Source organism: Pinus tabuliformis, chromosome 1_2 (genome assembly GCF_031772625.1).
Source record: "Pinus tabuliformis cultivar Carrire ecotype Pingquan chromosome 1_2, CPIR1, whole genome shotgun sequence".
NCBI lineage: Eukaryota > Viridiplantae > Streptophyta > Pinopsida > Pinales > Pinaceae > Pinus > Pinus tabuliformis.
The window spans coordinates 125,942,314-125,957,360 of NC_142298.1; positions in this window are offsets into that span (position 1 = coordinate 125,942,314).

A 15,047-nucleotide genomic window follows, 5' to 3' on the forward strand; every position below is an offset into this window, starting at 1 on the left:
ACCCTGTGGTAAGTTTTTAAAAATCCTGAGTGCCCTCCTAAGGGAGAAGTGTGCAATTCTAGAAGAATCTTTTGTTTGAGTTGGGAATTCTTACAGAGGTATAAGCGATCTTTGTACCATAACGAATCATTTTTCCAGCTAAATGTATCAGATGTACTATAATCTTGTTGTAATTTTCGAATAAGTTCCCACACTTCTTCGTCATTCTTCCATTCCTCCCTTGCTTCATTTATCCAATCTGGCTGGATAATAGAAATGGCGCACAACAATGCTTCCACATCCTCATCCTTTCTTGAGGGTGCATCTGCTACAACATTCTGCTTCCCTTTTTTGTATATAATTTCAAAGTCATAACCCAACATCTTTGTGACCCATTTTTGTTGTTATTCAGAGGATAATCTTTGTTCTAAAAAGTATTTAAGGCTATCATGATCTGTTTTTACCTTGAAGTGTCTTCCCATTAGGTAGGGTCACCATTTCTTAAGTGTATGTAGTATTGCCAACATTTCCTTCTCATAAATAGATTTTTTGTAAATACTTTCCCTTGATTGGACGACTTTAGAAAGAAATGGGTCTTTCATATTGCATTAAAACAACACCAATTCCATTTCTGAAAGCATCACATTCCACAATAAAGGTTTTTGCGATGTCTGGTGTAGCTAAGACCGGTGCTTGGCACATTGCCTCTTTAAGATATTCGAAGGCCTTTGTCGCTTCTGGAGTCCATGAAAATGCATCTTTCTTCAACAATGTTGTTAGAGGTGTTGATATTTTCCCATAATTCTTAACAAACTTGCGATAATACCTTGTCAACCTGAGAAATCCTCGCAAATTATTTATGGATGTGAGGATTTCCCATTCCTTAATGGCTTTAATTTTGCTAGGATATTCCTTAACTCCTTCATGAGATACAATATGACCCAGATATTCCACCTCCTGTACTCCAAAGAAACATTTGGATCTTTTTTCATATAATTGTTTCTCCTCCAATAGTTGTAGCACTCTGTCAACATGTTCAACATGATCCTTCGAAGACTTGCTGTAGATTAGTATCTCATCAAAAAACACTAACACAAATTTTCTAAGGAAGGGTTTGAAAATGGAATTCATCAAACCTTGAAATGTAGAAGGTGCATTAGTAAGGCCAAAAGGCATGACCAAGAAATCATAGTGATCCTCATGAGTCCTAAATGTTGTTTTCGGAATGTCTTGAGTCTTCATTCCGATTTGATGATATCCTGAATGGATATCTAACTTGGTGAAGTAAACTAATCCATGCAATTCATCCAATAATTCATCAATGACAAGAATGGGAAACTTATCTTTAATAGTGAGCTTATTGAGCTCCCTATAATCCGGACACATGCACCATGATCCATCCTTCTTGTGCACTAATACTACTGGAGCAGAGAAAGAACTTTGGCTAGGTTAAATTATACCAGCCTCAAGCATTTCTGCAACCATATGTTCAATTTCACTCTTTTGGTCATAGAGATATTTGTACGGCCTGATTTTTGGAGGAACACTTCTTGGAATCAAATGAATAGCATGATCATGATCACGAATAGATGGAAGACCTTTGGGAGTCTCAAATACCTTGGAATGATTGTCCAAGACTTTTTGAAGATCTGGAGAAATAGATGATTTCAATGTGGAAACAACTAGCGAACATAATTATGCAATTACACCTCGTTGTTCCTTTTTTAGAAGCTTTATCATACCATTAGAGATTATTATCTTTCCTGGTTTCCCTGCAATACCCCTTAATTCAACTTCCTTTCCTTCCGCATAAAATTTCATGAAAAGTTCTTGAAAGCTAAAAGCTATTGTACCCAAGGATTGTAGCCATTGGACTCCTAGTACAACATCAGCACCTCCCATTGGAATGGAAATCATTGGGATTTCAATACATATTCTCCCATGGGTAGCTTGATATTATGGCACTTTCTAGAGCAATTTATTGTTCCTCCATTTGCAACCATCACTTGAAAACTCTGGTGCTGGATATAGGAAGCAATTCAATTCTTTTGCTATCTTACAATGAATAAAATTGTGGGTACTTTTTGAATCAATCAACACTATTACCTTTTTCTTCTTTATTTGTCCTCCTATATTGATGGTTTGAGGAGTGGTAATTCTAGCCAATGCATTACAAGATATGGTCGGATTCATTTCTTCTTTATCTAGGCTTTGATCCTAGAGCATATCCTCTTCTTTTGACCTTTCTTGCTCCTTTTCTTCTTCCTCTTCACAATCTACGTAGAATAATTTCTTCTCAGCACATTTATGACCTTTAGTGTATTTGCTATCACAATTGTAAAAAAGCCCTTTTTCTCTTTTTTCTTCCAATTGTTGTGGTTTCAACCTTATAGGTTGTGGAAGGCTAGGGGAAACAACACTTCCATCTTTATAGTTGTGAGTGGTATTCTTCCTGGTTGCCATAATTTTGCTTTCCATTTTTCTTACTAACCTGAATGCCTTCTCTAATGAATCAGGTTCCCAAAGGTGAACATCATGTTGGATATTATCATTTAAAGTCCCTATGAAAACATCAATCCTATGCTCCTATGGAATATTTTTTACCCTTATGTTCAATTTTTGGAACTCCTAAATGTGCTCCATTCTTGAACCCTTTTGTTTGAGACTTATCAATTGGCTAAAAAAAGTGTTGCTTTTTGTATCCTCATAATGTGCTGTCAATTCTTCTGTAAAAATTTCCCAAGTGATAATTTGTTTACGAGAGCAAAGCCATTGATACCATACAAAATGATTTGGTTCCAAATATAAAGTTGCAATATGTACCTTTTGTGTGTTTTGCACATTATTGAGATCGAAAAATTGCTCCATCTATAATATCCATGTTGCAGGATCCTTGCCATCAAACTTCCTCATATCTATTTTTGGAATATGCTGGGTCTTCTATCCAACATTAGAGTCTATGGAATCATGATTAACATTTCTTTTGTTCTCATCATGAGTTTCTTTTACTACCCTTTCACCATTAGTGACCATTTCCTGTAGCAACTTATTCAATTTTATATTCAATTCTTCCATCTTATCATCCATGCCATCCATTTTAGCGTCCATGCCATTCATCATAGCTTCCATGCCTTTATTTAAACCATCCATCTTAGATTCTATTACATTTTGTGTAAGTGATACTTGTTTCACTTGGTCTTGTAATTTTGATATATCATGTTGCATTTCTTCCTCTTCTTCATGAGTCATGGTAGAGCTTTCAGGTTTCTTACTATGTGTTTGCATTTTCTTTCATCGAGGCATCAATTACCAATAATAATGCTTTACTATGCCCTTTGAATTCCTTCAAACTAATTTTTCAAACCAAGCTTATGCAAAAATTTAAAAAAACTACACACCTTTTTTCACTTTGTAGGAGCTTGATATTGAATCTGATGTATCTCTGTAATTTCGGATCATCCAGTTCTGAAATTACGACCTATAGTAGCCCTTTGTGTCCTCTTTCCAATGCCACCAGTCTGATCCAAATTGGATTCTCCAGGGAAGAGTTATGATAAATCTCCCACAGTGACCTGATTATAGACTAGTTCAGTAGAGCAAACTTGTACGACGTGCCAAAAGTCACTGTTTCGACCTTTGGCTCTGAAAAATATATACAAGAGACTACAGTCCATCCTCTTTCTGTACCTTCTTAAGAAATTTCAATCCGATGCTCAGAGAGAAAGTTATGAAGATTTTCCCCAGGTCACCTGTTTGGAATGTAATTCAGGAGTCTGCAAAAAGACAAACTTCCTCAGATCATATCTCCACAAATATAGTGCGAAAAGCTCTGAAATTCGGACCCAAGGTTCAATGTGATTTCATCTCAAATGGGATTTTTTTTTTTTGCTTTTGAAATGTCGTAGAAAAAAATTTATAGTGAAAATGCCACGATGACTTGTTTGGAGCATCGAAACCCTAAAATCCAAAGCTTTGATACCAAATGTTATGAAACTAGCTCACAAAAGGATAGAAAAGATAGTTGAATGCCTTAGAATTCAGCCTCTTTGAGGGGGCAACCTCCTTTACACTACACAAATGAATAATTCTTTGATGATTCAAATGAAAAAACCTCCTTTCTATATATATGAGTCTAAGGGGTCACAATATAACCAAGCCGACCTAACAATAATAATAAAAAGGCACAAAAATAACAATAGAGAGATTCTATGGGGCACAGTAATAACAATATGGGGACAATAGGGGCACAAAAATATTAATAAGGGATACAACTATAATATTAATGGGGGCATCACTAGTATTATAGGGACCTAACATCATATCACCTTTGTGCTGAGTGTACTTTAGTCATGAGTTGTCTTCGTCATCATATTCTTTTTTATCATGATTTCATTTAGTCAAGGTTCCCATTAGGACTTAAGGTTTCCAAGGTCTCCATTAGGTTTTATGGTTCCCAAATCATCATTTCATAAGATTTCAGCATCAACTTCATGTTGCATTACATCAAATCCAAGTAAGTGGCCATGTGCTTACCATATTTGTCTCTCAATTTTGCTTGGAAATCTCATTTCCCTCTCCTAGGATTTTGAGGGTCTTTTTCTTGGTTTCATGACCTCCATGGTAAAAATATCAACAAAACTTATATCCTGGTGCTCATACACCTTCCCCTAACCTTAATATACCTTCTTAAACACTTATGATCACTCTTATCCCTCAAAATCACCATTTTCCCATAAACCCTAGCCTATTGCTACAATTTTACACATTTCACACTAGGTCTGTGTTTCACCCTTTTGGATCCCTTCCCCTCAGTCAATCCTTGAAATTCAACTTTTCCCTACTTCCCAGCATCCCTACCTACCTCCCAAAATTTTCCTAAAAATTTAGAAGCCCCCTATCCCCTTTATTTCCCTTCATTCTTATAAATTTCCAAATCCCTTGTTTTGCATACACTAAACCCTAATTTTCTCTCCCATTGAGTTAGGGTGTTCTATGGGATTAGAGATATTTGAGTAGAGGAGGCATAAGAGAGGTCATATCAGAGATTATGAGGCCATTTCAGCTCATAAACATCATTTCTCCATCATTTTTCAAGAAATCATTCCAAGGGACAAATCATTTGCTGCACATAGGGCCAGTTTTTCTTCAAAGGATGGTTCTGAGCAAATGGAGATGAATGTCACAAAATTGAAAGAGGTCTTTGTTAATATTACACCATGGAAGAGAACCTCCTTCAGGTTCTACAGAGGTATCATAGATTGAGAGATATGTAACTTTCACAGAGACCTATGTCAGAAAATAAATAAAAAATCAAGTTAAAGTTTCTGGTTTAGTCATTATTGTGTGCCACGGATTACAAGAAAATGAAAATTAATTTCCAGAAAAGGAGAGAGTTTTTTTCACAACATCCTTATCTACAAAATTTTCTCTCAGTTTTCCAAAACGTCTTATGGTTAGAGATATATCACTTCATCTTTGGGCCCTATTTTCGCAGAAAAACCTAGAATTTTGAACCTGCCATGAGTGCAATGCTTGGCACTACACTTTCATCTCAAAGCTCCAAATGATAAAAATTTTATATTTTGGCATGTTTTCTATTTTTAGGTATGGAGTTTAATAGGTTCAATTTCTATTGGTTATAATTAGGGTTCAAACAAGAATTTGACACTACTAGAGTCAACATTCTAATATGAATTACACTATCTTCTATAGAAGGCCCCTCATCATCTCCAAACTCAATGTTCTTCTTGAGATCTTTCTTCTCCAAGTCACTAAAGAGATCTCTATTCCCCGTCATATTGAATGAGGCACCGCTTTCGAGATACCGTATGCTTCACATTACTGTGCTTTCCATGCATGTAATGAGAATAAAATGAAGCTCGAATTTTGAAGCTAGATATTCACCTACTGCAACAACTGCAGGCTCCTTATTTCTTGCCTTCTTCTATGGAAATTTTGTGACATAGTGCTCAAATTCATGACAGTGAAAGCAATTGATGTTGGACAAGTATTTCGTCTTTCCCTCCTCGCTTTGGGACTTCTTTCCCTTGGTATTGGTTCAATTTATATTGGTTAGAATTAGGGTTCAGACAAGCATTTGACACTTTTAAAGTCCACATTCTAATATGAATTACACTATCTTCTATAGAAGGCCCCTCTGGTGAGCCCTACCAATCATAGTCACTATTGAAAATATGCAAATGCATATGGAAATTTTTCTAACTATCCACTATGTCCACCTATATCAACCCCTTATAGACGATAAGATTAAAAACCTGTTACTCTAAACACCCATTACTCTAAGTTGTTGATGCCTTCAGATAAGTTGTGTGCTAGGCATTGTTCTCTTATAGTTTCCGTGACCAAATCCTATATCCAAGAGAGAAGAAAGATATGATGAACTTTTACAATTGTTATATCTATGTTTGCTACATTGTTTCATGGCTTTTGAGAAATTTATCACGCAAGAGTTATGTTGGTGTACTTACTATTTTACAAAACCAATGTATGAGATATGTTTGGTATAATAAACTAAACTATCATCGAAATCTTTATGTGAAGGACTCTACAACACTGATAGCATCGAGATCCCTCTAAGAATTGATTATTACACTCAATGTAGTCCCTATGGTTCACAGTGCGTCTGCTTGCTATAAGACCAAGATCTTCAAATAAACTATGCACAAAATAAGAACTACCTCAAACATTTTCAAATGCAAAGGTGGGAAATGGATGACATCACAATTTAGCATTTGAAATATAATATTAACAAAGTAGGAACCAGGGAAAGGGCATGTAATAATAATGGAATTGTGAGTTTGAACAAAAGAAAAAAGAAAATAAACATTATTGTAATATTACACTCACAATGCAACATCAAAACCTGAGTCTACAGTAACTCTGTTCTAGAGGATTTGGCAGAAAAACCATTACTAAAATTGAGACTCTTGAGGGGCATTAACAACAGTAGGTGTATATGGAAATCCTTGCATTGTAGGTCCATCACCATATATAGGTCCTTTAGAATAAGTCTCATAACCATTATGTCCAGATTGAAACCCATAAGAAGAAGCATAAGAGGAGGAAGAGTTCTGATAGAGAAAACACTAATAGAATCCGTTGAATATGTTGATCCATCAGCCATGCAAGGAATTACCCTAGGAATAAAAGAAATAAACAAAGGGATAACATGCAATAAAATTAATTGCACCTGGATCGATTACCTCTAGCTACTAAATAGTTTTCAAGTGACTTCTCCAGCCTCTCCTATCTCCACTTCTCTCTCATCTACTCTTTCCATTCCCATGTTGGTGTAGGAGGGCATGGGATTGTTTAGAGACATCTATATTTACTTGGATCTTTTCCAACAACCAAGTGTACTACATGCAATAGGTTCTCTAGCATCGAGAGGGCGAGATGCTTTGTTAAGAGACAACTCAACCCCACGGTAAAATTTCTATGTTTAATCTAAGGGCTCTCAATCTCGATTTTCCAAGGGGAAATAGGTCATCACCAAGGGTGACATGGGTCCCACTATCAATAATTTATATCTATCTTGGTGTATACATATAATTACCCACATTAGTGGCATCATTATCTATTTTCTTAATTACTTCTTTGCCCCTCCTATTCTAGATGATGTGTCTGAACATTACATGCATTGAATGGGAGTTTAATATATTGAATCAAGCATTGAAATTCAACTATGATGCATTTTAATTTATTTTAAATAGATTTTAATTTAGAGATTAATAATTTCAATATATAAAATCGACATATACTATATGGAATCATGCCACAATTTTCCTTCATTATATGTAAACAAATAAACATACGAATATGTGCTAAATTTATAAAGGAAATTCCTGCATTCATGAAATAAATTTGGTTTTATGTTTGAAAAGCATAAACACATGTTGGCAGAAATAAACACAAAGGTAGTAAGGCGAGGATGTGTATTCCTTGGAAACTGACTGTATTACAAAACTAATCCAAAACGTGGAAAAATTGCACGCAAATTTCCACTAAATTCCTTGCAACAATGAATAACATCCATTTCCTTCTTTTAATCCTCGGCCTTACAAAAAAATAACTTGGACTGATGTCCTCTACATAAAGAGTTAATAAATCAGAGATCACTAAATAGATGTATCTGATATTGAGCATGAGCATTAATTCTCATTCTTGGTAAAAGGAAAATATATATGAGTTAGTTTGGTCAAAGTTTATAAACTATATATCTTCCCTAAATAGAAAAAGTATGCTTCACCCTTTCCTTTGACACAAGAGTTATCATGACATAAACAAGGCCCGTTAGTCAACAAATCCCAGTAAAGGCATGATTCTTCAAACTGATAGGATCTGCAAGAAGCGACTTGTTACCTTTGCAACCCGTCTTGTTATCTCTTTAAAATTATTTTTCCATAATTTACTCAAACTTACACAAATCTTATGTAGTGATTCATTATTAATGTTGTTCTCCCACCTTTTTGTCACTAACTCAATGTGGTCGACTTGGTTATAGTGTCTTAGTGTGGCCTAAGTCATATCATTTAACCAATCTCCTAAGGATAAACAACCTTTATATTTGTGACCCTAGTTAATTTATAATATTATATTATAAATTTAAATTGTTTTAATTAAGATACTTTATTCCTATGTCATTATGTTTTTAAAACACTTTAATTTACATGAATGATTGTGTATTATGCAAATGACACTTTATGACTATGTTATAGTATGTATTATTATATATTATATAAAAGAAAAGCTTTTTCTTTTGAGTAAATATTTGTGTTACTTTCTAAACAAAAGATTACATGAAAGTGTTGAAGGTTTTAGATTGACCACTCATTGAGGAAACCTGACCATATCAAAAAATGTACCCATTTAAGAGAGACAAAAGACAAAAAATTCCCGAAAGATTCAAAATGCGCTATACATATGCTAATTTTTGGGCCTTCAAGGCCATGAGAAAATAAAAATAAACATGAAACTAAAAAACCAAAGACATGATAACATCGAGGAGACTAGGAAAAGGAGTTGGAATATGTTGTTGCAACCTAGATTAGCTCCTTGTTGCTTCCGGGTGAGCAGCGAGTAGTAGGGAAGTTGCGAAGGAGCTTCTCGATGCACTTGATTTGGTGTTCTAGGTCCTTCATGTGTCTTTGTAGGAGTTCCAAGGAGAGGAGGAGGTCCTCTATGTTCTCATGCCAATCTAGTAGAATCTTGCCAAGTAGGAATTATGTATGGTGGTACAAGTCTAATGTATGCATATACTAATTAAAATACCCATGTGTGTGCCTTGTACTATGGGCCTAATCTACCAAATTTTTCATTACCTCTATTATGTCTAAAAGAAGGTTCCTTCCCTTTCAGCACGAGTGAGTTCTTGAAAGTGAGCTACTACTTCCTCCACTTTGATTTTTGTTTGTGTACTACTTGTATTGTCTTGCTCTTGCAGATAGTATGTTTCACTTCTTCAGACACAGGCTCTTTGATGTGGCATGGTAGCTACATGAGGAGGAGAGAAAGGCCAAAGAACATGTGTGACAGAAGAGATGAAAATGGATAGGAGTAATAAAGGTCTAAGGAAAGCGCAAATAGGTTTGTGCCTTGAATAAACGTAAGTAATCAAACAAGGACCAGATTGGCTGAGAGTGTTTGCAAAGGATAAATCTAGTGAGAAAAAGCTTAATGAAGAACTGAGAGCCAAGAGAGAGTGCAACTTCCATAGATGTGTGTTGGCTTAGCGACTAGCAGATAAGAGTAAGAAGCCAAGCCTCTACTAGGAATTAAAGTCAAGACAAGAACGCCAATGGAATAAGAAGCAAGAAATAACTAGGAGGTGAAAAGGATTAATTTTCCATGGAAAACGACCTTCCATTTGTCGATATATTGATTCACTACTACATGATTCTTATGATAGTTTCTAGAAGTTGGAGAGGTCATTTTTGAGTAGATGTTTTTGCAAAATGATTTGAGTTGCTAGTCAAACTTAAGAAGGGAAAGCGCCAGCGTCGTGAAGCAAAGCTTGCTAACGAGCTAGTACTCCCTTCCTTCAGTTTCACCCGGAAATCTAGGAGAGTTGAACCACCGCAAGCATGGCTCAGAGGAATGGGCAAGAATAAATTTACCATCAAAATCTTGGCTGGCTCGCTTCGGGGAAAAGTGATTTTTCAGACGACTCGAATTTGCTACTTAAAATGCCATGTCTTGCCTAATATTCATCTGGCTAGGGTTGCTGCCAGTAGTGGTTCAGTGAATTACCAAGACTATAGCATTGAATTCCATACTTGGTGGTAGCAAATTTCGATCAGTTGCATGAGGCGAGGATGTCAAGCAATCAAACATTGAGATTATTTTCCAAATAAAGTGGATTCGATAGGGGTGTGAAGAAGTCACGTGGTGCTACATTTACATGGTGTTGGACATCGTGTGTGTAGTATTCTGCATGCCAAGGTCAATTTGCGTGGATAAACAATTAAGGGGGCATGCTTCCACGTCCCTCGATCGAATGACTAAATGATACGACAATAACCGACCCTCCACCCTCTAAAGTGCAAAAACCCATCTAAAAATATAAAACATTCTTTTGAATCAAACATATTAAAATGATCTCTTATTCCACAAATAATTAATATGTTAAAAAAAATCGTATATCAATTTAATTTAATATGTAATTCAATAAATATAAGTGTTATTATTATTCAATATTTTATTGACCTATTTTGAATTTTGATTAACTTGTACTTTAGAAATTATTAAATCTTACATATATCCTCAACTAACTAACTCGACGTATAAATATATATATAATCCACCCATAAGACCAATTTTCAATTTTTTTTTAATGTTTAGTAATGGGTCCACCATTAGTACCAAGCAGCCAATTAACATTATATAATTTTCATTTTTAATAATCGCTCCACCACTGGGACATATTTTTTATTATGTTTAGTAATGGGTCCACCAATAGGACCAACCATGCCGTGTAAATCTCTTGCTTCACCCAAATATACGGAGGGGTTTGACTCCGTAATGAGAATAAATACTCACTCATCAACTACCTATTACTTCATCAAATCCAAATGTTTTGGTTTCCGCGGCTTCTGATTATTTCTATTTTGGTTTCAGCTGGGATCCGCGGCTTCTGATTATTTCTTCTCCTTTGCCTGTTACAACCAACAAAGGTCTGACGCGATCGTATCAAATCCAAATATTTTGGTTTCAGCTGGGATCCACGGCTTCTGATTATTTCTTCTCCTTTGCCTGTTACAACCAACAAACGTCTGACGCGATCTTAGGATTTCAATGGAAGGAATCAACATCTCACTTCTCCACACAAATCAGATGGCCCCTTCTAAAAGGAAAGCAACTAGTAATCCAGTTCCAGCTTCAGCTTCAGCCTCAGAGAGAAGCTCTGCCCACAGCTCCAAAAGAATGAAGATGACAACAGCAAAATCCGACGTAGAAGAAAAAGAAGAGGCGGGGAAACCATTGATTGGCTATTGCATCAGGCAAAGCCCGCCATTGCTTCAAGAATGGCAGGACATTCTGCATCTACTGCTACTGCAGGATACTCAGGCATATATTCATCACCTGCAGCCCCTCCATTCTCTACAGAATTTTCACAGAACCCACAAGCTGTCAGACCCACACCCGTTCAAAGCAACACGTATTCATCACCTGCAGCCCCTCCATTTCTTACTCCACAAATTTCACAGAATCCAGAAATGGTCAGGCCAAATACTTTTACACCCACAAATCAACTAGCAGGAGGCACTACTCCCACACCCACACTCACAACGCAGTACTCTTCAAATCCTCGCACTCCCATTCCCACAGGCAGTAGACCCACGACCACGACCACACCCACACCAATTCCTAATACTTACTTTCCTGGTGCCGAATCCCAAATGAATGGATATGGCCAATTTCAGAACAATGGTATGTTTAATTCGAGAAGAATGACGCAGCCAATGTCCCGTCCTCAATCCCAAATCAGCACTCGCGATTGCCAGGGAAAATCGCAACAAGCAACTCTACAGAATATTCTAGTTCCCAACACAGTGCGTAGCAAGGTAATACGAACATCGGGCTGCCTGCACTGCCAATATTGCTGGGCTTAAAGTGGGAGTGAGAGTATCTACTCTTATGAACAACCATCCTAAACACAATGCTGCTAGTATTAATTATGGTAACAGGAGATCTAAAATGGATCAGCAACAAGCACCTCCGCAGTTAAATCATTTAACTTCCCAAGCTTCTAATTATCCTCAAGAACTCGAAGGAACCTGCAAGGCACAAACGCTGCCTATCGAGAATGGTGCTACGGATTCAAATAACGGAAATCGGATGAGCTCCGGGTATAATTAAGCAAATAAAAGATCCAGCTGATCAGTATCCGAGGGAAATAAGAATTGACGGGCACGATCCAAATCAGCTACTCCCCAGTTACTGCAACGGAGGCCAATCGTCGCCCATTGTTTTACAAAGTACTCAAAGCATGGGCGAGACACACATGGCGGGGCTGCCAGTGATGAAGAATCAAATACCAGAGAAAAACTGTCGTGGAATGCAAGACGAGAATAATGAAAATGGTGGAAAGCCAGTTGCTGCACTTAACAAAACCCATCGTCATGAAGAAGAGGAGAATCCAGTTCCAGAAAACGGGAAAGCCATCAAAGAGTTTGGGAATACTGAAATTGAAACTCAGACGGAGAAGCAGCAGGATATTAAAGAGTGTGAGAATATGGATACTCAAGCAGAGAAGCAGCGGAATGTTATAATTGAAGGAATACAAATAGAAGCAGAAGCTACAGGCAGACATATCAGTGATACGAATATTGCTGAAGCAGATACAGTGGATATAGAAGCTACGGAGGCCCCTGAAAAGTTGACCGTTGCGCCAGATGCAGTCGATATGAGGTTTGATGCATGATGATCACTCCCCTGTGTTATTGATTTCGTATGATGAATGCTAATATTTGTCCTCATCAGTAGCTAAGTTAGTAGCATTTATATATAGATATATTTTTTTTTATAGATAGTTGTTAAAATCATTATAGATTTAGTATACGGATAGATTTATTTTTACCATGGGTATTTGGGGTCATCAAATTTTGCTATTGAATTTTATATATATAGATGGTTTTTATTCATCACGGTTATGGTTTGGTTTTTTTTTTTTTTAGACTTATCATTTTTGAAAAAAATATAATCTGTAATTTTTTATCGTTTAAATTGTATTTTTAAATGTTATAGAAATTACTTAACATGTGTATTGAGTCATTTTATGAGTACAATCAAATTTGTTTTTTCATTATTGATTTCACCTATTAAAAATCTTAATTGCAATTTAAGAAATAAGTTTGAATTGTCCTATTGCATCGAGTGTTGCTATAAAAGTAAAATGACTCTGCATGGAAATAGATGTGGAAGAAATGGAACTTGAGCTACTTGTTGCTAGAGGAGCTCGAGTGATGCTTATATAAAAATATTTAGCTGGAGGCTTCCTATTTCAACTTAAGGTGGATGACGATCTATTGATTTATTTTTTATTTTTTAATTGACAGCCCAAATTGATTCCTAAGGGGATATGCACATATGCTGTTCTTGAATTCTTATCCACGACTACAGTGTGTTTGACGGTTTTTTAGATTGCATTGAATTTTAATAAATTTAAAATATTTGATGTTAAACGCCCACTAATTTCCTAGGGCTTTTCAAAACATACCTAAGTTTAGAAAAACTGCCTTATATCTTGGTTGTAAATGATAGAAACTCTTCAACACTTCTGTTTCTTTTATCAAAATCTATGATTCTTAAGGGTTAAGTAAAATGAAAGTTAATAATAATACTTTTGAACATGCAATATAGTTAATAATAATAGTTTTCTATTGTTGTATATTTCTCAATGGTAGATACAAATGAAGCCTTCGACTATATCAACCACATTAATATTTTTAAAGTTCAATGTGGATATAGAATAAAAATCAATGCCAATTGTGTGTGGGGGCGGCAAGGGGGACCACATATTTCAAGATGCAAAGCTCTTTCAATTTTTGTACACTAAAAGAGTTTGCATCTCAAAATATTTGATCTCTCTCTGTGGTTTAGATGGGTCTATATTGGTTTACAAGATATTAGAAAAACAAAAAATCAACTCCAATTGTGTGTGGGAGGAGGGGCCAAGGGGGACCACATCTCTCAAGCTGCAAATCTACTTCAATTTTTGTACAATGAAAAAGTTTTCACCTCAAAAGATTTGATCCCTTTGTGGTTTAGATGGGTCTATATTGGTTTATATATATATATATATATATATATATATATATATATATATATATAAGTTCTCAAATTTATTCTTAATAAACTGATGCATAAAAAGTTAGGACATTCAATTTTGTTATAATAAGAAATTTAAAATCTTGGTTGCAAAGAGAAAAGAATTGAATGTCCAATATTACTAATTTTTTTCAAAAACATGTGTTGGCAAGTAGAAATGTCATTCATTTTTTTAATCCTCTAGTGATGCACAATGAATTCAAAATGCTTGAACCCAAAATTATTATTACAAAGGATTTAAAATTATTTCCCCCTAGAAATCAATGAAAATTAACACTTGTTAAATGTTACAACGCACAAGTTATGGAGTGGAGATGGAATGAAAACTTGAAAACAAACCACCCTACTAATGACAATGACAATCAATTTGTTTATCACCATTGTTTACACAAAAGGACACTTGGAGGGGAAAGGAATGACAACTATAATATATTGTAGCCATTGAATCTAATATAATAAAGGAATTGATTGTGAAACACTAAATGAGACATTGAACAAGGGAATAATGGATTAGAACATACTCCACTTATTTATCCAATGCATATCCCTTTTTTCCATGCCACTCTTCTTTGAAAAGAAAGATCCTAGTATGTGGAATGATAGAGTTTTGTTTACCGCTTGCCATTTGTTTACCTACCATCAGGAGCAGACCCTTTAGGAAACATTGAACACACCACACCTGCTGAGGAAGTCACCATACGAGAATTAGAGGATAAGAA